Source organism: Bombina bombina, chromosome 2, assembly GCF_027579735.1.
Source record: "Bombina bombina isolate aBomBom1 chromosome 2, aBomBom1.pri, whole genome shotgun sequence".
NCBI lineage: Eukaryota > Metazoa > Chordata > Amphibia > Anura > Bombinatoridae > Bombina > Bombina bombina.
In genome coordinates this window covers 1128014077-1128036244 of record NC_069500.1, presented here as the reverse complement: position 1 = coordinate 1128036244, position 22168 = coordinate 1128014077, and the positions used below count along the sequence as shown (strand labels likewise).

At 38.8% G+C, this 22168-nt stretch overlaps 1 protein-coding gene across 1 annotated transcript in view; it reads left to right on the top strand.

Moving 5' to 3' along the window:
* FSTL5 (follistatin like 5) overlaps positions 1-22168 on the top strand; it is a 1363343-nt gene that overhangs the window by 1023581 nt on the left and 317594 nt on the right. The window lies entirely within an intron of this gene.

The following is a 22168-nucleotide window of genomic DNA, read 5'->3' as shown; positions in this document are numbered from 1 at the left end:
CATTCTTCCATCTCTTTCCAACTCTTCTTCACACTTATTTTTGACAATTGAACACAGAAATTTTAAACTTGGATTCATCACTCCATAATTCTCTTGTCCACTAATCTTCATTCCAATCTTTGTGAGCTTTAGCATATTTTAGCCTTTTAACCCCGTTTTCCTTCCAAAAAAGTGGTTTCTTGGTTGCTTCCACAAAGATCATTCTTGTTCAAGCTTCTTTGAACTGTAGAAGGATCAACTTGGCATCCCGATGAAGCTGCCAGATGCTTAGCCAGGTCCTTGCTGGACTTCTGATCTCTCAAAAAAACAACTCTGGGAAACTTCTCATCAGATTTTGAAAGTTTTCTTGACCTTCCAGTCCTTTTTTGTTCTTGACCTGTCTTGATTCTTCAAATTTCTTTATAACATATGTAGGCATACACGTGGATTTTTTCTTGAGATTAGATCTAGGACAAATATCAAATTGCTCAACAGACTGTTCATAATCCAAGGTTTCCAAATTATGTAAGGCTTCCCTGTCACTCCCGCTACTAAGATCAACAGTGGTCCGCGGGGTCATTATTTTCTTTAATGCTAATTTTCAGGCAAAACCTCAAAAAGGTCTAATCTATTAGAGGGACAGAAGCTTAAACATTTTTCTAAAAGTTTAGTATGTTTCTGATTAAGGGGAAAGGAAGATAGGTTAACAATATTAGATAACTGTTTAGTGGGAGGTTCGCCCAACAGTGATATAGTGACATATTCTTTTATTATGTTATTATTTTCGATTATTTTTGTTGGTTGTTTGTGTATGTTTTAATTTTAATGTTTGGTGGAATATGGTTGCAATTTGAGAATTGAATAAGCTCAGTAACCTTACAGCACGATTTATCATAATGAAGCGATAACAAAATGACTCTTTAAGACCTTTGGATCTGTGATAGGAACCATGTGACAGTAGCATCCAATAAAAAGCCATCCATGCCATAATGACGTCATCACCCGGAAGAAGCTCCGAGCGACCACGAGAATGGAGTGAAACGCGCATAGGGATGCGTTGGTTTGTCGCTACCTCTGTTTGTCTGGGAGATCCCCTACCTCTTTGTCTACCTTTGTTGACCTGGAGAATTACCGTTAAGCATGATGTCTGCATGTGGATAAGTATCTCACTGACTGTTTCTAGAAATACACGCTGGAGATGTGTCTTTTCATACTGTCTGTATGTGCAGCGCTCTACGCTTTTGGCATACTCATATTATGAATGAAGTTATTGTACCTATGCCATATACAAAGGGATAGCAATTGTGATTATGCATGGATATGTCAAGTGTCTGAAGATTTTACATCTGCTTATGCTTGTTTTTGACTAAAGATGACTAAACGATTAACAGCTTACCTGGGATATCTTAGGATGGTACTAATGGACTGAGCTTTACTAACATCTGTGCATCTATGCTTCTCTGCCTTGCATATCTTTCTCATGCCATACTTTGGGACATTCATACTCTTTTATAGTGGTGCACCACTCTAATTAGTTGCTGGCCATCTTTTTGCATATTAGTATTTATGGGGATCCCCGACTTACATGTGGTTTTAATGATTTATGTATAGATGTTTTCACTAATAAATGTACTTTTTGTATTTTTGCACAGGTTGCGCTTTTATGTCTCTTTTCTATACATAATTATATAATCTTATAGGTGCTGATTGTTCCTAGACTTTAGGACTGCACTGATTTGTGTGGTCTCTTCTCTTGTTTTACATGTTTGAATGTATTACTTACTATTCTGAAGTCATATGGTATGTGTTCGGTATTAACTTGCGAAGTCATACTCTGTTTTGTCAGTACTGATTTTGTAGCCAGATTTTGCAGCAAAATTTTCTATGATGGTCATTATTTTGCCTATGTTTTCTCTTGGGTTTTCAGTGTATAATACCATGTCATCTGCAAAGAGGGATATATGTTTTATTTCTTTACCTATTGTGAGACCTACTGTCGCTTTCCTAAGTTTAATGGCCAGAGGCTCCAGCGTTAAATCAAAGAGGAGGGGTGACAGAGGGCAACCCTGACTTGTGCCTCTTTCTAGGGCAAAGGGTTGGGAGGGCACTCTATTGACCAGAATTGACACTTGTGGCACAGTGTATAAAGATTTTAAAGCATGTAAAGAGTTCCCTGCTATTCCGAATTGCTCTAGGGTGGAAAAGAGGTGCTGCCAGAGGACCTTATCAAAAGCCTTTTCAGCGTCCACCAAAAGCATGCAGGCATCCAGGGGCTGTGGATCTTTCTTAGATCTCTTACATCTCCAATAATATGTTAACACGAACTGTAGTGTGCAAATGTTGGTTAGGAATATAATGGTAGATGGCGCTGGTCTTTTGGAATTATAGTCCCTCTGATAACAAAGAAAGAAAGACTTGATGTATACGTAAAAGCCAATTAAAAAAGGTGCAATATACTCACTCCATAAGTTGTATATTGTCTGCTTGTTTGGAGTGTCTCACTCAGGTAATCGTTGCTGTTTATCCCAAGGGATTCAGTAAAGCTGAGAGTGGAATGGAAACTCCAATGAGAAGTATGCATACATGTTATGATAAAATAAATAGTAACTTACTCCATTAGAATAAGATTTCCGGCCATCACAGCAAAAAAGGAAGATGTTCCAGTTAAAATAAAAAAGATTTATTAGCTCTACGCGTTTCAATGTCTAAAAAACGTCTTTTTCAAGAGCAGGTATAAAATCAGTTAAAACAAGTGAAATATTTTTTATTCTAACTGGAACATCTTCCGTTTTTGCTGTGACGGCCGGAAATCTTATTCTAATGGAGTAAGTTACTATTTATTTTATCATTACATCTATGCATACTTCTCATTGAAGTTTCTATTCCACTCTCAGCTTTGTTGAATCCCTTGGGATAAACAGCAACGATTACCTGAGTGAGACACTCCAAACAAGCAGACAATATACAACTTATGGAGTGAGTATATTGCACCTTTTTTTAATTGGCTTTTACATATACATCAAGCCTTTCTCTGTTTGTTATCAGAGGGACTATAATTCCAAAAGACCAGCACTATCTACCATTATATTTCTATCGTATCGCAGTCCTTGGGGAGAGACTGAAAGAAGGCAGCAGTCTAAACTAAAGGAGAGTATCAGTTCTCAGTCCATTTGTAACAGATAATTGTGTATTTTTCCATCTTACATCATCTGTACATTTGTTTTTTGTATTGAATGTTGGTTACCCTTAACAAAACCTGTCTGGTCTGTGTATAAGGGAGAGGAGAACCCCTGCCGATCTATTGGCTAAGAGTTTAGTGAAGAGCTTGTAGTCCTCATTCATCAATGAGATCGGGCAATAGGAGGCCGGGTTGAGTGGATCTCTATCAGGCTTGGGAATTAAGCAAACACTTGCTTCTGTAAACCTTTGTGATGACGTGAACTTGCCCATTAAGATTCCATTAAAAACCGTCAATAGTGTGTCTGTTATTTCGTGTTTGAAAAATGTATATAGTTCAGCCAGTAGGCCATCCGGCCAAGGCGTTTTCTCTAGCGGCAGGTTCCCTATTATTTTAATTATCTCTGGGGACTCTATAGGTTCATTTAGCGCTAGTCACTGCTTGTCTGTTAGTGTGGGTAAGTCTACTGTATGCCAAAATTCCTGTTTGTCAGTGTCTTGCACTTCCTTCCCGTTATATAGCTCCGTGTAGTAGTCTTTAAAGACTTTTTGAATATCAGTGTTTAGATGTGTCCTCCTTTCTTGATTGTCACAATGGGCTGGTTAGTGGTGATTAGTTTAGTGAGTCTAGCCAATAAGCGTCCGGTTTTGTTGCCATGACGGTAGTATTTCGCATTGGTTTATGTTAATGTCTCTAGCTGCGTTTTGCGCAATCATATCTCTCTGCAATTTTATTTCTTTGTATCTATTTTCGTAGTGGTTGTGGAGTTTCTTAGGTATTTGTTCATTGCATTTAGTAATTGCCTCAATAATAAATCCTCTCTGAGTTTTTTCTTTTTCCTGGCCCCTGCTATGTATGACATTGTGACCCCCCTGAGCACCGCTTTCCCTGCTTCCCAATAGACACTAGCGCCTAGATTATGAGTCTTGCGTTAGCCTTAAAAAGCAGCGTTGAGAGGTCCCAGCGCTGCTTTTTAACGCCCGCTGGTATTACGAGTCTGGCAGGTACAGGTGTACCGCTCACTTTTTTTCCGCGACTCGAGCATGCCGCAAATCCACTTACGTAAATTGCATATTCTATCTTTTGAATGGGATTTGCCTAACGCCGGTATTATGAGTCTTGGAAAAAGTGAGCGGTAGACCCTCTCCTGTCAAGTCTCCTACCGCATTTAAAAGTCGTTAGTTAAGAGTTTTATGGGCTAACGCCGTAACATAAAACTCTTAACTAAAGTGCTAAAAAGTACACTAACACCCATAAACTACCTATTAACCCCTAAACCGAGGCCCCCCACATCGAAAACACTTAAATACATTTTTAACCCCTAATCTGCTGACCAGACATCGCCGCCACTTCAATCAATATATTAACCCCTAAACCGCCACACTCCCGCCTTGCAAACATTAGTTACATTTTATTAACCCCTAATCTGCTGTCCCTAACATCGCCGACACCTACCTAAATTTATTAACCCCTAATCTGCCACCCCCAACGTCACTGCAACTATATTAAATGTATTACCCCCTAAACCTAAGTCTAACCCTAACACCCCCCTAACTTAAATATAATTTAAAATAATATAAACAAAATTACTACAATTAACTAAATTATTCCTATTTAAAACTAAATACCTATAAAATAAACCATAAGATAGCTACAATATAACTAATAGTTACATTGTATCTAGCTTAGGGTTTATTTTTATTTTACAGGCAAGTTTGTATTTATTTTAACTAGGTAGAATAATTATTAAATAGTTATTAACTATTTAATAACTTCCTAGTTAAAATAAATACAAATATACCTGTAAAATAAATCCTAACCTAAGTTACAATTACACCTAACACTACACAATCATTAAATAAATTACCTAAATTAACTACAATTAATTACAATTAAATTAAATAAACTAAATTACAAAAACAAAACAAAACACTAAATTACAGAAAAAAAATAAAATAATTACAATTTTTTAAAACTAATTACACCTAGTCTCCCAAATAAAATAAAAAGCCCCCCAAAATAATAAAAATCCCTACCCTATACTAAATTACAAATAGCCTTTAAAAGGGCTTTTAGCGGGGCATTGCCCCAAAGTAATCAGCTCTTTTACCTGTAAAAAAAAAAAGACAATACCCCCCCAACATTACAACCCACCAACCACACAACCAACCCTACTGTAAAACCCACCCAATCCCCCCTTAATAAAACCTAACACTAACCCCTTGAAGATCACCCTACCTTGAGACCCACCCAATCCCCCCTTAATAAAACCTAACACTAACCCCTTGAAGATCAGCCAATCGGAAATTGAAGGGACGCCATCTTGGATGATGTCACTTAAAGGTACCGTCATTTAGTGTTAGTCGTCGGAAGAAGAGGATGCTCCGCGTCGGATGTCTTGAAGATGGACCCACTCCACTCCGGATGGATGAAGATAGAAGATGCTGCCTGGATGAAGACTTCTGCCCGTCTGGAGGACCTCTTCTGCCCGGATAGGATGAAGAGTTTGGACCGTCTGGAGGACCACTTCTGCCCGGTCGGGTGAAGACGTCTCAAGGTAGGGTGATCTTCAAGGGGGTAGTGTTAGGTTTTATTAAGGGGGGATTGGGTGGATTTTACAGTAGGGTTGGGTGTGTGTGGTGCGTTGTAATGTTGGGGGGTATTGTCTTTTTTTTTACAGGTAAAAGAGCTGATTACTTTTGGGGCAATGCCCCACAAAAAGCCCTTTTAAGGGCTATTTGTAATTTAGTATAGGGTAGGGATTTTTATTATTTTGGGGGGCTTTTTTATTTTATTAGGGGGATTAGATTAGGTGTAATTAGTTTTAAAAAAAATTAATTATTTTATTTTTTTCTGTAATTTAGTGTTTTTTTCTCTCGTAATTTAGTTTATTTAATTTAATTGTAATTAATTGTAGTTAATTTAGGTAATTTATTTAATGATAGTGTAGTGTTAGGTGTAATTGTAACTTAGGTTAGGATTTATTTTACAGGTATATTTGTATTTATTTTAACTAGGAAGTTATTAAATAGTCAATAACTATTTAATAACTATTCTACCTAGTTAAAATAAATACAAAGTTGCCTGTAAAATAAACATAAACCCTAAGGTAGATACAATGTAACTATTAGTTATATTGGAGCTATCTTATGGTTTATTTTATAGGTAAGTATTTAGTTTTAAATATGAATAATTTAGTTAATTGTAGTTATTTTATTTAGATTTATTGTAATTATATTTAAGTTAGGGGGTTAGGGTTAGACTTAGGTTTAGGGGTTAATAAATTTATTATAGTGGCGGCGACGTTGGGGGCTGCAGATTAGGGGTTAATAATTGCAGGTAGGTTGCGACGACATTGGGGGCGGCAGATTAGGGGTTAATAACTATAATGTAGGTGTCGGCGATGTTGGGGGCAACAGATTAGGGGTTCATAAATTTAATGTAGGTGGCGGCGGTGTCCGGAGCGGCAGATTAGGGGTTAAACATATAAAGTAGGTTGCGGAGATGTCGGGTGCGGCAGATTAGGGGTTAATAAGTGTAAGATTAGGGGTGTTTAGACTCGGGGTTCATGTTAGGGTTTTAGGTGTAGACATCAAAAGTATTTCCCCATAGGAATCAATGGGGCTGCGTTAGGAGCTGAACGCTGCTTTTTTGCAGGTGTTAGGTTTTTTTCAGCCGAATCAGCCCCATGGATTCCTATGGGGAAATCGTGCACGAGCACGTTTTACCAGCTCACCGCTACCGTAAGCAGCGTTGGTATTACAGTGAGATGTGGAGCTAAATTTTGCTTTCCGCTCACTTTTTTGCGGCTAACGCCGGGTTTAAAAAAACCTATAATACCAGCGTTGTTTGTAGGTGAGCGGTGAGCATAAACTGCTCGTTAGCCCCGCAAGCCTTACCGACAAAAACTCGTAATCTAGCCATAGGTTTTACTAGATGCTGGCAATTAGCTTTTCTATATTCTAACCATTCCCCTATGAGATATTTTAAGGTTTGCATTGTGATACAGGTATCTGGGGAAGGTCAATGTGCCTGGAGGATTCCTAATCTGTCCCAGCTTAACCCTAACCGTGATCGGGGCATGGTCGGAGAGAAGCAGGGCTTCTATAGTGGCATCTATGGTTTTGGTGCACAGTGTATGTGAGATCAGAAATTGGTCTATGCTTGAGAGTGTGTGCTTTGCCGGAGTGACACAAGTGTAGTCTCTAGCGAGAGGGCATTAAAGAATTTTGTTTGTGTGCGAGAGTCCCAATTCAAGTTTCACTGTTTGCTGCTCGATTGTTGTGTCAGATTTGGGTTTTTGTACCTATCAGCTGGGGACTGTGCCGCTATATTAAACCCCCCCCCCCCAAAATCAGTGGAGCATCTGCAATCTGCAACAGGTTGGTTCTCAGCGAACTCCAGAATTCCTGTTTTTGCGTGTGTGGGCCATACACCCCACCCAAAATCAGTGGAGTTCCTTCTAGTGTGATTTTTAGGAGTATGTATCTTCCCTCTGGATCTGTAATAATTTATGTGACTTTGTAATTTAAGTTTTTCCTAAGAAGAATGGTGATGCCCCTAGCCCTGCTAGCCTCATAATGCATATATAGTACCTCCCCCACCCATCCTTTCTGAAGCTTCTGGTGCTCACTTGGCTTTAGGTGGGTTTCCTCCAGGATAGCTATATCCATCTTTTTGGCGTTTAGCTATTTTAGTATGTATTTTCTCTTAATGGGAGACATAATGCCTTCCACATTCCAAGAGATGATTCGGGTCCCCATGTTAGTACGTGAATCAAGCAGTGTGGTGTGTGGGTAATCTTCTGTTGTAGGCCTAATGTCTAGCTTCCCGATAGATGACCCCTGTGTGGCTTGGCTATTGATTAGTTGGCGTTGTATGAGAAAAGGAAAGTAATCACAGGCTGGCACCCTGAGGAGCTCCACTGGAATGTTGATGTACACCGCCACCTGCTTACCTGATTCACTGCTATATGTAAGGGTTAGACAGAAGAGTATCAATAAACAAAAAAACAGAGCAAAACGTCAACTGGTAAAACAAATCAAACCAATGCAATTGAATTTAACTGTATAATAACACAAATAACAATAACCCCCCTACCCCCCATTTGTCAAAGAATATGCATTAACCACTGCTTAGTCCACAATGGTTTTAGTGGAATGCCTTCAGTCCAATGAATGTTTAGTTTTGTTCAACCTTAATGGGTCGAACCTGCAGCTCATCTCAATTTATAAGATTATCAATGTCAGCTATCCGGGTCTTCTTCAATGCAATCTCCATTCCCCTGATTCCTATTTCGGTGGGCTTCCACACGCAGAAATACCTGCAGCTGTTTGGGTGAATCAAAGACTTTCGCCCCTTGTGGTGTCTGGATTTTCAGTCGCGGTGGCTACAATAGAGCCACAAATTCCCCTTTTTCCAGGAGCTCCTTGCAGTAGAGGAAAAATATTTGCAACCTCTGCTGAGCAGTTCTGAAATAATAGGATATTTTTCCCATTGAAGATGAGTTCTGGGGCCTGATGGTAGGCTTTTAATATAGCTGCTTTGTCCTTAAAGTTTAAGTACTTGACCATTAGCTGCCTAGGTGTCACTGTTGGTCCGTCCCTCTGTTGCAACACACCTATTCTGCGGGCTCTCTCTGCTGTACATGGGATCAAGGATTGTGGCATCTTCAGCAGTGCCGGCAGGACATTTTCTGCAAAGTCTATGAACTCTGAGTTGGGAACTGACTCTGGAAGGCCCACAATTCTTATGTTGTTTCTCCTGGACCTGTTTTCCAGGTTGTCCAGCTGTTCTTGAAGTGTATTGTTTTGCCTCTGTAGGAGAGTGATGCTAGCCGAATACTCTCTCTGCTGCGTGATTCTCTGTTCAGCCGTGGTTAGCTTTGTGGAGAAGGTTTTGAAGTCAAAGGTCAGAGTGTCCACCCCGTTTGTAGTTGCTCTATTTTTGGCAGAAATAACGCAGAGAGTTGGGTGACTATAAGGTGTGCATCTTGCAGGGAGATATCCGCAGCTTCTGCAGGTCCAGCTCCATGTACTTCGGTCTGATGTTTGGGTTTTTTGTCATGCTGCCTCTGCTTAACAGCCATAGTATCCGACTGCTTGTTGTAGGGCGCGTAGTATTTTCTCATGCAGGACTTCCACTGACAGGCACTGTCACTTTAAGGATTACAGGTTCTTGCAGAACTAGGGATCTGCCTGGAGCAAAAGAGTTTTCTCGTGTCGGACTGAAGTAGAGATTATGAGGGGCATCCTGGGGAGGTCAGTGTTGTGACTTAAGCTCTCATGATGTGCTTTGTGATGTCTCCCTTGAAATGGGTGTTCTTTGGGGGTGTTGTATTCAGTAAGATGAGGTATATCACCTTAGCTGTCTTTATTTTGCTTTGCTGTTTAAACTGCAGGCTGTCTAGTTTCCCTCTCCCCTCCACTGCTTCCGACTACAAAGCAATATGGCTCCTTGATAACTGTGAGCTTAGGACCTATCAGGAGTGGCTTGTAGGCCAGGTGCATATGCAGTATTTATCTCAGTGTTTCTGCTGGGCACAGTGTACGTTTTCCAGCCAGCTGCAGCCGGTGATGCTATAGTTCTGGGCCTGTGGGATGCCCAGCAGGGATGCCTATTGGCTGAGAAAGGGATCACTTAGGGCCTGTGCTAGCACCAAGCTGCCTGATGCGCTCGCATCACGTGACCTCCCGGGCCATATGGTGCAACTTTTCTAGAGGAAGGCCGCAACCCGGTTCCCAGGAGATATCCATTATTTGACCTGCCGGATTAGGTGCTGGAATACCGGATTCGGTGAGTGGTCCCTCCTCCCTGCGGTCTCACCTTCGGCTGCTGTACCTCACAGGCGGATGTCTCTTTGGCTTGCTGCGGCCGGGATTGCAGGCCGCACCGCCTCTCTATTCTCTGCCGGCTTCCCAGCGGGGAGCCGATGTTCTGGCTCTGTAATGCAATGTATACAACCTTGTGGATCTCAATTGCAGATTTAGTTGAAATAGTTTATTTGTATCACCTTCTTGAATGATAGACACTATGAGAGGTAAAGTGTTATCAATTCAGGTAGCGAAATGATATACAGGGAGTGCAGAATTATTAGGCAAGTTGTATTTTTTAGGATTAATTTTATTATTGAACAACAACCATGTTCTCAATGAACCCAAAAAACTCATTAATATCAAAGCTGAATAGTTTTGGAAGTAGTTTTTAGTTTGTTTTTAGTTATAGCTATTTTAGGGGGATATCTGTGTGTGCAGGTGACTATTACTGTGCATAATTATTAGGCAACTTAACAAAAAACAAATATATACCCATTTCAATTATTTATTTTTACCAGTGAAACCAATATAACATCTCACCATTCACAAATATACATTTCTGACATTCAAAAACAAAACAAAAACAAATCAGTGACCAATATAGCCACCTTTCTTTGCAAGGACACTCAAAAGCCTGCCATCCATGGATTCTGTCAGTGTTTTGATCTGTTCACCATCAACATTGCGTGCAGCAGCAACCACAGCCTCCCAGACACTGTTCAGAGAGGTGTACTGTTTTCCCTCCTTGTAAATCTCACATTTGATGATGGACCACAGGTTCTCAATGGGGTTCAGATCAGGTGAACAAGGAGGCCATGTCATTAGATTTTCTTCTTTTATACCCTTTCTTGCCAGCCACGCTGTGGAGTACTTGGACGCGTGTGATGGAGCATTGTCCTGCATGAAAATCATGTTTTTCTTGAAGGATGCAGACTTCTTCCTGTACCACTGCTTGAAGAAGGTGTCTTCCAGAAACTGGCAGTAGGACTGGGAGTTGAGCTTGACTCCATCCTCAACCCGAAAAGGCCCCACAAGCTCATCTTTGATGATACCAGCCCAAACCAGTACTCCACCTCCACCTTGCTGGCGTCTGAGTCAGACTGGAGCTCTCTGCCCTTTACAATCCAGCCACGGGCCCATCCATCTGGCCCATCAAGACTCACTCTCATTTCATCAGTCCATAAAACCTTAGAAAAACCAGTCTTGACGTTTCAGCTTGTGTGTCTTGTTCAGTGGTGGTCGTCTTTCAGCCTTTCTTACCTTGGCCATATCTCTGAGTATTGCACACCTTGTGCTTTTGGGCACTCCAGTGATGTTGCAGCTCTGAAATATGGCCAAACTGGTGGCAAGTGGAAGCTTTGCAATTTTAAGAGTGCTGCATCCCTCTGCAAGATATCTCACTATTTTTGACTTTTCTGAGCCTGTCAAGTCCTTCTTTTGACCCATTTTGCCAAAGGAAAGGAAGTTGCCTAATAATTATGCACACCTGATATAGGGTGTTGATGTCATTAGACCACACCCCTTCTCATTACAGAGATGCACATCACCTAATATGCTTAATTGGTAGTAGGCTTTCGAGCCTATACAGCTTGGAGTAAGACAACATGCATAAAGAGGATGATGTGGTCAAAATACTCATTTGCCTAATAATTCTGCACTCCCTGTATATGACACAGAGGAAGTTTATATTAACCACTCTGTTATAAGGCTTACATGATTCCACACTGTTTTAGTTCAATACTCATGAATAATAATTCCCCTAGAAAATGAGGAACAAGGTTGTCAGTGTTTAGTACTTGATGTAATATACCTTCGTTAAGACTTACTGACAGTGAAAGTTCGTTTTCAACTGATAGTGGAGAGGAAGAGATCTGCTGTGACTTGTAGCCGTTATGCCGATGTTAAAGTGCAAGAGGGAGGAGTTTTTCCTTTACTCGATGTGATCCGTTTACACAGACAGCGTGTGACGTCACGGTAAGCTGTTAGCATTAGACCGTGGAAGAAAGACAGTCTATATTTGCAGATATTAGAGTTAGAATTTAAACAGTTCATCAAAGTAAATCCTTACTGAATGTACCTTATGCCTGTGAAGCGAGAAGGTCGTGGCAGATTGACAAGAAGAAATCTTGTAGGCAGAAGTGCTGCAGAGACAGTGTCCAGAGATGCTAAACATCCACAAGTTGTTTGTTTGTAACAAAGAGGGATACAATGTAGCAATTCCATGGAGGTAATCTGAAAGGAGAATAAATATTGTAAGATTGTTCTCTTAGGAAAAAATACATTTGTAATCCAAGGTTGAAGCTTAGGAGAAAGGACTGCTGCTTCCGAGCATAGCTACAAAATACTAAGCATTAGCTTTAGTGTGCATAGCAAATTTAAAGGAGGAGTAGGCAGGGCTAAGCACAGAGGAGAAAGTTTAAAGGTGCAGAGTCCAAGGCAAAAGAGATCCTGACATAACCCCCTCCTCAAACAAGCTGATCCACAGCTTGAGGTCTAGGACGATCCGGATTCCGCCTATGAAATAAAGAAATAAGTTTCGGAGCGTTGATATTAGCAGCAGGCTCCCAACGTCTTCAGAGGAGTAATTCTTCCAATGAACTAAGTGGCGAGCAAGTTTTTTTGCTAGGGACTTGTAATTTCAAGTTTATTGTTGAAAGCCACACCAGATCACCCACATTTGGGGGGAATTTCTTTGTCGAAGGTCAAAATAACGTTTTTGAGATTCTTGAGCTATTTGGATATTTTCTTTGATAAATCTGAAATTATCCAATAATTAATTATTTAATTAATCAACCAAAGGTGAAACAGATGTGTTAGTGGAAATTAATTTAAAGGAGGGATAATATCCATAATTTGAAAAGAACGACAAAATCTTTGTAGAAGAGTTGGTTAAACTGTTGTAGGCATATTCTGCCATAGGTAAAAATTTAACCCAATTCTCTTGCTGATAGGAGCAAAAACATCGGCGATATTCATCCAACCATTGGTTCAATCTTTCGGTTTGTCCGTTAGTTTGGGGGTGAAAGGATGTACTGAAACGATGATTAATTTGAAGAGACTAACATAGCTTCTTCCAAAAGTGGGAGGTAAATTGTGTGCCTCTATCAGAGATGATAATAGGAGGTACACCATGCAGTCTAACGATGTTGTTGAGGAACAAATTAGCAGTCTCTGAAGAGGTTGGTAATTTATGGAAAGGTATGAAATGTGCCATTTTAGTAAAAGTGTCTATGACGACAAAGATGGTATTTTAATTTTTGGAGGTGGGTAAGTCCACAATGAAATCCAAGCCAAGTTGTTGCCAGGGTTTGTCTGAGATAGGTAACAGCATTGGGAGTCCATAGGGAGAATTTATATCATTGTTTGATGTCTGACAGACAATACAGGATTGCACGTATTGCTAAACAGTCCTTTTCATGTCCGGCCACCAGTATGACCTAGAGAGAAGATCCAAGGTGCGTTTTACTCCAGGGTGTCCTGCCATGGGGGAATCATGGTGGTACTCCATTATTTTAGTTCTGAGGTCAAATGGTATGAAGATCCTACTGTTATGGTAATATATTCCTGCATGTTTGGTTAACTGTGAGAGGTGAAGCTGTTTGGCTGTACGAGAGGAATTTTTTATGTCTGTGAGTAAGTTGGATGTTATTCCAATAAAGCATTTGGTAGGAATGATTGACGTTGGCAGAAATGATCCTGCTGGATTGTGTACCTGACGGGATAAGGCATCAGCTTTTCCATTTTTAGAACCTTGAGGACAAGGTTTTGTTGTTTTGTAGGTATTAGAGATTTTTATGGTCTGTATATATGATGATAGGATGTTTAGCACCTTCTAAAAGGTGTCTCCAAAATTCCAAAGATCTTCGTATGGCTAGAAGATCCTTGTCCCCATATGCGTAATTCATTTCGGCTGGGTTCATGATCTTAGAGAAGTAAGAGACTGGATGTAATGGCTCAGATAAGGATAATCTTTGGGATAATACAGCCCCTATTGCGAAATCAGATGAATCAACTTCTAGTATGTATTGGAGGTTGGGGTCTGGATATTTCAATATAGGAGTCATTATGAAACAGGTTTTTAAGACGTTAAAAGCGCTATTATCTTCAGGAGACCAAATGAAGGGTTTGGAAATGCTTGTAATTTGTGTGAGAGGCTTGGCAATTCTTGAGAAATTTCTAATGAATTTACGATAGTAGTTTGAGAAGCCTAAAAATCGTTGAAGTTCCTTTTTATTCTTTGGTATAGGCGAATCTTTGACTGTTTCAACCTTTTCGTTTTGCATCTGAATCCCTGCAGGTGATATGGTATAACCAAGAAAAGAAATGTTAGTGGTGTGGAATAAGCACTTTTCAGGTTTAGCATATAATTTGTGTTCTCTTAATCTTGACAACACACAGCGAACATGTTTGATGTGTTCTACTAAGGTTTTAGAGTAGATTAGTGTATCGTCAAGATACACAACCATGCAAACGTCGAGCAAGTCCCTGAAAATGTTGTTGATAAAATGCTGGAAAGTGGCTGAGGCGTTGCACAAGCCAAATGGCATTACTAGATACTCGAATAAGCCATATCTGGTTCTGAAGGCTGTTAGCCACTCGTCGCCCTCCCTTATGCGGATGAGGTTGTATGCACCCTTGAGGTCCAGTTTAGTGAAAAAAGTTGCTTCAGATAATCTTTCAATCATTTCTGGAATTAATGGAAGTGGGTATCTGTTCTTAACGGTTCACTTATTAAGCTCCCAGTAGTCAATTATTGGACGCAGGGTCGAGTCTTCTTTCGTGACAAAGAACATTCCAGCCCCAGCGGAAGAAGTGGAAGTTCTGATGAATCCTTTACGTAGGTTGTCCTTAAATAAGTTTTTAAGTGGTCAAGTTCTGGTTGACTTAACGGGTATAGGTGGCCGACTGGTATTGTAGCACCAGGAACTAGTTCAATGGGACAATCGTAGGTGCGGTGGGGTGGTAGACTTTCAGCCTCAGTTTTGATTAAAACGTCTGAAAAATCCTTATATGGCATAGGTAAGAATTCCTCGTTAGGAAATGAATGTAGTAGCAATTGTTGTGGGAAACAAGTATTTTTACAAAAATAAGATTTAAAGCATACCTGAGATGTTGACCATTTAATGGTTGGGTCGTGTAGTTGTAACCAATTAATGCCTAAAACAAGAAAAAAATGTGGAGATGGTAAAACGTCAAAAGTAAGAAACTCAGTGTGGCCTTTGTCTGATACGACAAGTAATGGTATAGTATGGTGTGTGATTGGCCCATTACTAATAGTGGACCCATCAATAACTCGAATAGAGACAGGGGTATTCTTTAACACAATTGGAATTTTATTATTCTCTACAGTTTTGGAATCTATGAAGTTCCCGAAGGCCCCAGAATCGATTATGGCGTCGGTTTTCAGTCTTTTATGGTCCCACTGCAAAAAGAGAGATAGTCTAAAGTAAGATCTGGTGTTATTGTCAGATTGAGAAGATTGAATATAAATAGACTCACTCTTCTTGTTCCTCTGCAATATGGGACATTCAATAACAGAGTGTGTAGGGTTGGCACAATACATGCAAAGATCCTTGTTCCTTTTTCTGGACCTCTCGTCAGGTGTCAGTGATCCACTTAAGATACCTATCTCCATGGGTACTGTCTGTTCAGTAGTTGTTGGGGAATGCATGGAATAACTAGATGGCTGAGCCTTATTCTGGCTGGCTGTGTGACCACACTCTTCCCTCCTCTTGTGCAATCTCCTATCAATTTGAGTTGAGACTCTCGTTAACGCCTCTAGGGTTTTTGGCAGCTCAATCCTAGCTAGTTCATCCTTTAAGCTGTCTGCCAATCCTAAACTAAATTGATTGTGCATGGATACAGAACTCCATGAGGAGTCAGAGGCATACAATTTAAACTTGGTTATGTATTCCTCAATGGGCCGTTTCCCTTGTTTTAGATTTGTTCTAATGTAAAATTAAACACTGCTTCAGAAAGTGGGAGTGACAGGGAAGTTCCCTGAGCTGAAGAGTGGGATTTCCAAGGTATGTCTGAAGCTTTCTCAAAATTCTTGTGAAATGTTGTAAGCATATTACATAAGCTGGTTTTACTGAATTTGCTCTCTAGCTGTATTCAGGTGAAGTTTGTTCAAAATTCACAATACACTTATTTAACTGACAGAAAAGTAAGGGACAAAACTAGGGACAAAGGAAAGTTAAATTGTAGTGAAAACATTTAATGTATCCCAGAGAGCCTTATTACTTTCTATGGAAGGCATCTCTCATTCTATTGCATTTTCAAGTTCCGTCCTTTTCCTTATAGAATTCAGTGAGTTTAGTCCCTGTGAATTTTGCACTATAATTTCTCTCCAAGCTTCATGCCAATAGAAAGTTAGGAAGCTCTCATTTTTTTCAGTATTATTTTAAAATAGAACAAATACAAAGTCCAATGGGATTTGTAAAAGATTCCCATAAATATACACATTATGAGTCTACCTTGTTAAAGTTACACAGAAACTGTGAAATCACAATCACAATCCTAAATACACTGCTGTATCCAGAATCTATATGCAATCTTCACTACTGGGAATTTCAGATAAAAACGTGCCCAAAATACTGGAGAATTTTTAGCATTTCTGCTGTTACTCCATTTAAACAGAAATAGAGCCATGTTGTTTATATATATATATATATATATATATATATATATATATATATATATATATATATATATATATATATATATATATATATATATATATATATATATATATATATAAAAATAAATATATATATATATTTTTTTATTATTATTTTTATTTTTTTAAGTAGACAATCTAAGGTATTGATCTAGTTTTTGGTATATTCCATGCCACCATTTTGCCACGAAATGTGATCATGTAAAAAAAAATGTTAACTTTTTCACAAACTTTCTCACTGAAATTATTTACATACCGCTTGTGCAATAAAAACATAAATGAATATAAATGCTTTTCTGGGATCCCCCTTGGTCGGAAATAGCAGACATGGCTTTGCCATTGATTTTTGGTAATTTTAGGAGGCCAATATTTAAATCACACTTCTGGAATTCCCTGCAGTGTAGGGTTTAATTAGTTAGTTGTTAAGGGAAATAGAATAGTAATGTAGGTATTACCCTCCTATCTGACACCTTCCACCTTCCTAATACCTCGCTAACAGCTCTCTACCCCAATCCCCACCCACACTCATTATTTTCTGCAGTGTAGTGATCCCTCCTCAACCCTCCCACCTTCCTGATTCCTCCCAATAAGCTATCTTACCCTCCCCCTCCTATTAATGGTGGCCAAATTCCAGTACCCAAATTATAGTTTATTTTATTATATTTTTAATTAATTTAAATTTTTTTCTGAAGTGTAGTGGTCCCCCTCCCCGCGATCATTATTTAATGGACCCCACCCCGATCCCATCCCATACTTTTTCTGTAGTGCAGCTTCTTATCCCTCCCTCTCCCTTCAATTTTTTTTACTGCAGTGTAGGTCCCCTCCTTCATCCTCCCCCTCCCTTTACCATGTCACTGCCTATTTCGATCTGGCAATCTGCCTTCATATGGTAACAAAGCACTGATCACTCTCTGTTACCATATAAAGACAAATGCCTGCAGCTCAGAAACTGCATCTCTCAGCTGTCACTTGACAACTAAGACTGCTGGAGCTTCCTAAAACTGCGACATAGATCTATGTTATGCGGTACAATAGGCTGTGTACTGCCTGATGTATATCTACATTGTTTGGGCGTAAGGGGTTCAAATAGAAAGTGGAAATTTTTAAAACTAATAAAACTCAATCTGAAGTATAAAGTAATATAAAATACAAAGCACTAAGGGGACGATTTATCAAAGTGCAGCGGACATGATCCGCTGTAGCGATCATGTCCACCTCACATTGATAAATGCCGACAGCATACACTGTCTGCATTTATCATTGCTCAAGCATTTCACTAGCCACGGCCAATCGGGTCCACTAGCCACGGCCACGTATGCTATCGGGTTGATTGCTGTAAGCAGCCTCAGAGGTAGCGGACAAGTTAAGGAGCAGCGGTCTTAAGAAACAGGTGTATTCGGGCCGTGATAAATCGGCCCCTAAGTGTAAATTCAGCAGAACGTTTATGTCATGTAGTGCTATATTGCACTGAGCTTGTCTCTGCTTTACAAAATCTGCCTATTTAGAAACTCACTAGGAATCTCACAGTGCTGGAGGATCATTTTCTATCATCTTGTCTGAGTGGAGAGGTTTATATCATTACGCCCTTTCTGAGAATCCATGTTATTTATACCCACTGAATGATCCACCTTATTTCTAGGGATGGGCGAATGTTTTAAAAATTCAAAATTTAAAACGAATTTTGATACATTTGTTCGTTCTAATCGAATTTCGAATGTTTATATAACATTCTAACATTCTATTTTCAAATTTTCGTTTTCAAATTTTTCAATAAAATTCGAAAATATTTGTTCGAATAATAGAATATTCATTTCATTTTGAAATGTAATATTCGAATTTGAATGTCACATTCAAATTTGAAATAGTATTTCTAGTCTAATACTGTGTTTTATAAATGTAATATTCAAATTCGAATGTGATATTTGATTCAAATGTGACATTCAAATTCGAAATAGTGTTTCTAGTCTACAATTGTGTTTTATAAATGTAATAGTCGAATTTGAAAGTGACATTCGAATTCGAATGTGACATTCGAAAACTGTAAATAACATTCGAAAATATTCGTTCTTAGCAATATTCTATTATGTAAATCGAATTTCTACAATAACATTCGTTCTAACATTCTAATTTGAATAAAAACACATTCGCCCATCACTACTTATTTCATGAGTATTTTGTTGATTAGCTTTTAATTTTAGTTTTTTCTTTGTAAATGTCATTTTTTTTAATATCACTGTTGTCTATGCTAGTGTTTTGATGGCCTCTAAGTTAACAATGTTTTGCTATGGCTATGTGCACTCTATTGGTTATGAAGATCCAATTGCACTATTGCCCATCACCTATTAACTTGCATACTATCCAAGCTAGGTGTCTAAAACTGGTGATCTGCAGGCTAATTGCTACCTTTTAATCTGTGTAATTAGGCCAGTTATCTGTTTAAATTAAATTAGATCTGGCCTATTCCCTACCCTTATAATGCCCGCAATCTAATCAGAAGGGAGAAAACTGCATCTCCCAGAAAGCATTGTGTGAAGCAGCTAATAATAATAAAGACAGTCTTAAAGGGACAGTCGAGTTAAAATGAAATGTTCATGACTCAGATAGGGCATGCAATTATAAACAACTTTCCGATTTACTTTTATCATCAAATTAGCTTTTTTCTCTTGGTATTCTCTGTTGAACGCTAAGCCTAGGTAGGCTTGTATGCTAATTTCTAAGTCCTTGAAGGCCACCCTTTTATCTCAGTGCAGTTTGAAAGGTTTTCACACCTTGACAGTGCTAGTTCATGTGTGTTATATAGATAGCATTGTGTTCACTCGAATGGAGTTATTTATGAGTCAGCACTGATTGGCTGAAATGCAAGTTTGTCAAAAGAACTGAGATAAGGGGACAGTCTGCAGAGGCTACAAGGTGATCAAATAGGTAAAAAGTGTAATAATATAACCATGTTAGTTATGCAAAACTGGGAAATGGGTTATGAAGGGATTATCTGTCTTTTAAAAACTATAAAAAAATCTGGAGTAGACTGTCCCTTTAAGTCATTAGGAGTCTGGAAGCTGGCCATGTGTAACACTGTGAGCTGGGATCCAGGGAGCAGCAGAGAACTTTATGAAATAAAAAAATTATGTAGACTGACAGATGCCCATCTCCAGTACTGTGTCAGGGTATCCACTGCCAACTCCCTCAAAGCAAATATGGCTCCCCTGAATCAGCAGAAACACTGCCAAGTGTCTAGCAGCAAGAACTGAGTATTTGCTTTAAATGACTGTTGTATTATATAAAGATTAAAATATATTGTTTAGTTTATTTTTTGAAGAAATAAGCATTATTCTTTTGGAAATTTGTTGTTTATTGTTCATGTGGCCCCCATAGGAGAAGATTATATGGTCAATAGCCCCCATGTAAGTTGTGCTTGAGACCCCTGGCCAGTTTTTAACTCATATTTACACTCTACAAATCCTACTAAACACTTTATGGGGCATATTTATCAAGCTCCGTACGGAGCTTGATGCCCATGTTTCCGGCGAGCCTTCTAAAGACAGCTGCTCCATAACCTGTCCGCCTGCTCTGAGACCACAGACAGAAATCGCTAGAAATCCACCCGATCAAATACGATCGGGTTGATTGACACCCCCTGATTGGCTGCAAATCTGCAGGGGGCGGCATTGTACCAGCAGTTCACAAGAACTGCTGGTGCAATGATAAATGCAGAGAGTGTATGCTGTCGGCATTTATCGATGTGCAGCGCACATGATCCGCTATATTGGATCATGTCCGCTTGCACAATAATAAATATGCCGCTATGCCTCAAAGTGCTCTTTTGTGTTCTGTTTTTTTTGTATTCACTATGGTCCTCACTCCTCACATACAGCTTTGGTTTTAAAATTGTGATTTATAAGTAAAGAATACGACTAATACTACTGCCAATAGTAATTACAATCATCATTAATTATAATACTTTAAAAAGACATGAAACACAAATTTTTTCTTTCATGATTCAGATAGAGAATACAATTTTATACAACATTCCAAATGACTTTGATTATTTAATTTGCTTCATTCTCTTTGTATTCTTTGTTAATGGAGCAGCTATGCACTACTGGGAGTCAATAACATGAGGCATATATATGTGCACCCACCAATCAGCAGCTCCTGAGCCTACCTAGGTATCCTTTTCAACAAAGGATACCAAGAAAACAAAACAAATTAGATAATAGATGTAAATTTGGAAGTTATTTAAAATAACATGCTCTATTTGAGAGGAAAAAATGTAATTTCCTTTTAACAGAACAGAAGAGTCTGTAACTCAAAAATTATATTTGCAGGCATTTATCTTCTTTCATTGTTCAAATGCTAGGGTAATAGTTGCAAAAGGTATGTTCATGATTTAGTATAATATTTTTTATCTAAGCTTTCAAATAAAAAAAGTATCTAAATCATCAAATAGACAGCTGGAGCTATATTTGGCCAGTAAATTCTTAGACCCTCATGGTACTTTAATACCTACATAAATTCTTTACAGTATATAGTATTAAGCTTCTCTGTCCATTCACTTCTGCTATAACAAATTACTTTCCAAGGCAATGCCCTAGTGGCCTGCCTATAGATGATTTAAAGTCACCAGACATTGCCATAGGGGGTAAATAGCAATATATGGCCTCGCTTCCATTGAGTCGTAATTCAGTTTGCGTGCACTCGCAAACCGTTAAATATGCTGTCGAAAGCAATAGCGTTTAACGACTGTTTCCAATGGCGCGTTATACCTTAATATCGGCTTCCGGACTTCGGCTGCCGAAAAGATTTTCGCGTCCCATAGAAAGTAATAGAAGCCGTTAATCGATAAATTATACCAGGTTTCCATTGAAAGCGCTAACCGTTAATACACTGTCGGAGGCTGTCGATACATTGAGACATATTACCCCCAGCTCAACTAGGTGTAAAGGAGGAAAAAAGAGCTTTTTGAGGCCTGTTTCTCATTGAAATTGCAAATCACAAAAAAATTATGAGTGTTTCAATGTACAAATAACATTATATATGCTACATTTATTGGTCCTATGTATAGGAATATTTGCACCCATGTTGTCATAGAAATTTCAATATGTATGTGCATATAAAAATATATGCAAGCACCAAAATTATGGAACGACCTCCCGCACACTTTTAAACCTTCCCCATGCCTAATATCCTTTAAGAGATCCCTCTCTACATATCTCAAAACAGAATGCACCTGTCATTGTTGATTATATATTTCCTACCGGTTCTATGTTAAATTTTTGTGCATATATCGTGTATTATTATTGTTTTTTATTTTATTGTACCTATTGTGTCAATGCAATGTTTTGTGTACCCAGGACGTACTTGAAAAAGAGAGAAATCTCAATGTATCCTTCCTGGTAAAATATTTTATAAATAAATAAAATATCTACCAATTCAAAATGAAACCTTTGCCCAGGGATGCTATATATAATCTCAATACATATAGAAATATAATTTTATCTAATAATAATCTTCTCCTAC